Here is a 5,000-nt window from a genome sequence, read left to right as displayed (position 1 = left end):
ATACATCCATTTATCCTGGAATGTCGAAGGAATAAAGAAATTATATGAAATTAATGGAAAGTAACTTCTAAAGGTTGTCCAAGGAAATAGGGATATGAGGAAAGATAAAAATTCGATTAGGTTCTAGTATCATGTTCTTCACTGTGTGGTTGTTGTACTAGTAAAATTTTAATCTTTATTCTGTGTAGAAATATATATACTTTTTGCAATACATCCCTCCTTGGTGCTGGGAATGGTCACTTGTTCCCATATTTATTATTACTTTGATTAAAAATCGATAGAATAAATAAGTATTCATTGAAGAATCCATTTCAGAATAATTTTCAACATTCATGACTTGATGTAATAGAGAGAAGTTAATATTCATTGCTTACAAACCGAAATAATAATCAATAAATGGTAGCATTCGTCGTGGCACATCACTTCAATCGTAGGCCGAAGCCAAACCTTACGCCTTCTCCGAATAAGTTCGTATGAAACAAGACTTCTTATTCCAAACATCTCGGGAGGATCAGTCTACTTACCCTAACCATGGGTTCTTTGGTGCTTCCCTTCTCCTCTAGAAAGGAGAAGACATCTTGAGAAGACAACTCCTTGAGTGGTATCAGCACTAAGAAAACGTGCCACATACCCTCATATTCGGAGTTGAAGTTCACGAATTATGATGAAAACAGGTCTTGACTGTGCATTACGGAACAATCGCTGCTTTAATGAAATATAATACCAGTAATACCTCATCATTTTCGGACGGCACTTTGTTCTAAAGACGTCGAAACACCTCAAATCAGCATTTGGTGTCCTTGTTTCACAGACGTAGAGCAAGACAAGACAAGGAGCACAAGAGAAATTAAAATTTGGATGATAGTTCACCTTCTCAAATATCGACAACACAATACACTGTCTGAGTACACCACGGGCAGTGCCAGTTATTCGAAGGATTTTCTGACATGACCAAAAACTGTTATGCGCTACATCACCAAAGCATGAGAAGTTCCCCCAAGAACTCATTGGTCTTATCGCATGCATGGAGAGAATGAACTTTGCCATCCAGTAACCCCCAAAAGGCCTAGACATCTTGGTCCAGGAATTCTGGAGTCCATGGGTCTCTAACGTCTCGCAATTAAAGGCATAAAATCAAGATGTCAAAACCTTACACAGTAACTACCGTCAGATGACTTGCAACAAGAGGTGTGCTATTCAAGTGACATACAATCATTTGTATACGTACAATAAGAGAGACAGGTCATTCCTGTGCAATTGTATCCCATTATTTCAACTATATTAGTCTCAAAGCTCACGAAAACCATAATAACAATGATTACATCATGTTCGAAATTCTCAGATCTATTATAACAGAAAATTCTCATTTCGATAAGTTTACTATATTCTTCAAAATATATGATGAAAATGAATATTCTTTTTATTACTGAGTATTTAAGTTCTTAAGAAGTTTTTGAAATGACTGGTCCATGGTAGATTTCTAGTAAGATATAGTGTAATCTAAAGCTCACAAGTACTATGAAAGTGAAATATTTTGAATGAAAAAATGTGTCGGAAGGCTTGCATCAAGACTGTTTTTGTGGATCAACACATTGTAATAATCTTTTACATAATAATGATATGTGTACGAAGGGACACTATTTATAGTTTATGTTATCTTAAATAGATGTGGCACCTGTTGTCCTATATTTTGTATCAATTCACCATTTTGTAAAAGATAACATGATAATTTAGTAAAAGACTTTTTAATAAACAAACACCTGTTCAAGTGTAGTCGGTCGAAGAGTGCCCACCTTTGTGGCTGGGTGCCATCTTGTTGCCCCTCCCTAAAGTACCTGTCTTAAATGCCATTCTGCCCCCCAATGTCCTCCCCTTCATACTCGTTCATTTACCTTTCCTAGCCACCCCCCTCGTCACCTAGCATTCATGTCCCTCACCTCCTTCTGATTGGTCTTCCCAGCACTTTTTTCCATGATACAATCTTTTTGACCACTCTGCCCTTATCGTTGCTATGCTTGACTTTTTTGTTCCTCTAACTTCTTCCGCTCTGGATAATGACATATGTAACATCTTAGTATTCCTTCTCAAAGCTTCTATAGTATTTATAACAATGCATTAACAGAATATCTCAAATAAAACAAGGCCATGCAATGAAAAGTATATTGCTTTGTTCATAGCTTTATTGCAGATCAGAAATGTGATTTCTAAATCTTCAGCAACTGATCTTTGATATTAGATAAGTACTTTTGCAAACTGGATATACTCAGGGTTTTGGAGTAGTGAGCGGAATATTCATTCAGGCAAATCCAGCAACATACTTCATGTGACGTTGCCCAAACCGGGGACAACGGAGTGACCTACTTACATAAGGAAGTACCGTAGGTTCTCAGCTGTGGCATTTCTTTATTGGTCGAGATTTCCCATTGTCCTTTTGTCAGGAACGGATCTTAGGAGATTTATTGATTTATTCTTTGTGACGCTTGATTTATAGTTTCTGAGCTTTGATATTTGCATAAGGATGGGATAAACTGGATAACAAAAGTTAGTCTTAGTAGTAGCTTAATTAATCCTATAAATTGTTCTGTGTTATCTATTACAAATGTCTTCTTTTTTATTTTCAAATGGCTGATAGGGAACTCATTCAGTTCTGCAAACTACCTTACCGTTCATATAACTATACTGTCATTGTGAAATGGAACATATAGCTTTGGTATAATACAGTTTCCAAATGATTGATTTTATGCTGTGCTATCTAAATCAACCAATTTTTAGTGCGTATCTGATATGTTTTGCTATAATTTTAATTTGCCTATGTCTTGAAACTATAGAATGGTGGTAAATTAAAAACTGTATTTACAGTTTGATTTCTTGCACATCGTGATCTTAATATATACTATGAGCAGTACTCCCTACTACAATAAAGTCTAATCTTACCTTGGTGTTACCTCGCAAAATTATACACATGTATAGAAATGACATTAAACAACATACATTGGTGTTACCCTTTGTGGTTATAGAAAATAGGCTCTTCAAGCTATAATTGTATATACTATCATATGTACAAATTCCAGTTCAAATAGATGAGTGTTATCTTTGTTTCCAATTAAGGTACACTTATACTCCCACACTAAATTGTTCCATTAATCCTCTCATTGTAGAATTAATTTTCAAGATAACGAAATCTTTTTAGCTCATCGTCTTGTTCTTTATTATCCATACTCCTTTTACACATATTTCCAAATACTATTTAATTTCCAATTAACACGTCATCATTCTTTCCCATTTGTATTACAGCGCTACAAACTTTGTTCTCCTCTTCCTTCTCCTTTCCTTCCTGGCCATCCAAATCTTTACTGTCGTTCCTTCTTACCTCATAACTTCATCTATGCAAACACTCAACATCTCTCATAGCTTCGCATACGTCTCCCTCGGGTCCAGTTTCTTCGTTAACCATTATCTTGGTCCTGTATACCTTGGACTTCACCTCTTCATATCTATTTTTTCCCGTCATCAATAAGATGTTCCCCTCCCAGCACATCTACATTATCTTTCGTTGTTTTTTTTCTCTCTATTCAGACTGCCATTTGCTCTCCCCCCCGGGATCGTAATTGTCTAGACTGTACCCACCTCCCTCGCCCCACCATCCATGTTCTAAGTGTGGACACGTGGTACATACATCCTTTACCTTGTTGTAACGGACATTGTTCCTCTCTTGACTTTTTTATTCCTTTCTCCTATGTTTTTCGTTTAGTTTGATCAAACAACTTTCAGAGGATACTGAATCGGTGCATGACTTTTTGTTTCGTGCAGTCCGTTTGGTCTTCCCACACTGTATTAAGTGAGTATTACACAGGATCTACTCTTTCCTACTTTGTTTTTGAAATTCTTGACCAACATTCTGTTATATTCATATATTAACTTCATCTTCTCTACTAATTCTTAAAATTCTGTCTGTTTCAGAATATTTCTCATCTCTTCAAATAAGATTGTCGACTGTTCTGCCTGATACATTTTTGTTTTGTTACTTTCTTTCATACAGAGATACACTGACACACACATAAACACACACTCAAAATACACACACACACACGCACACACAGACACACACACACACACACACACACACACACACACACACACACACACACACACACACACACACACACACACGCACACACGCACACACGTACACACACACACACACACACACACACACACACACACACACACACACACACACACACACACACACACACACACACACACACACACACACAGTGGTTAGAGTTCTCGCCTGCCACTACAGTGGTCCCGGTTCGAATCCCGCCCAGGACTGAAATAATGTCAGCATCGCTGTGCTGCGGGCTGTTAATCCAACTCTCGTGGGCGGGGAGTTGGGAGTGTGTGTGTGCGTGTGTAAAGTCACAGTATTACCCATAGATCGGTCATACGAACTCTAAGCTCTCATCCGGGAGGTTAATAACTGTCGATCACGAGTCCAACACATGATCCAAGACCATGGTGAATCACACACACGCACACACACACACACACACACACACACACACACACACACACACACACACACACACACACACACACACACACACACACACACACACACACACACGCACTCACACACACAAATACACACGACACATCACATCACACTCATGTTCTTTATCGCAGGGAATACGGGCCCTCCTGTAAACAACTTGTCATAAATCCTTCTCTCTCGTTCTTCAAGTTTTTGTTTATCCATATTCAACAATTTATGTCTTAATTAGTTCTCTAAAAGTTATGACAGTTTATCCAAGCTCATTAACCTTGGAGTAATTTGCATTGTACTCGTAATTCTTGGTACCATTTATAGAGATAATCGTCTCTGAGGCCATAAACCTTTTCCCTTTGATAACTTCTTTTTATTATTCATGAGTACAGAGCCAATAAAATTTGTAAAAGAAAAGAATATATACTCCAAAAAATAACAAATATATATA

The sequence above is a fragment of the Oratosquilla oratoria genome, chromosome 14 (genome assembly GCF_046742065.1).
Source record: "Oratosquilla oratoria isolate Oo_2021 chromosome 14, ASM4674206v1, whole genome shotgun sequence".
Lineage (NCBI taxonomy): Eukaryota > Metazoa > Arthropoda > Malacostraca > Stomatopoda > Squillidae > Oratosquilla > Oratosquilla oratoria.
This window is presented reverse-complemented; position numbering follows the sequence as displayed.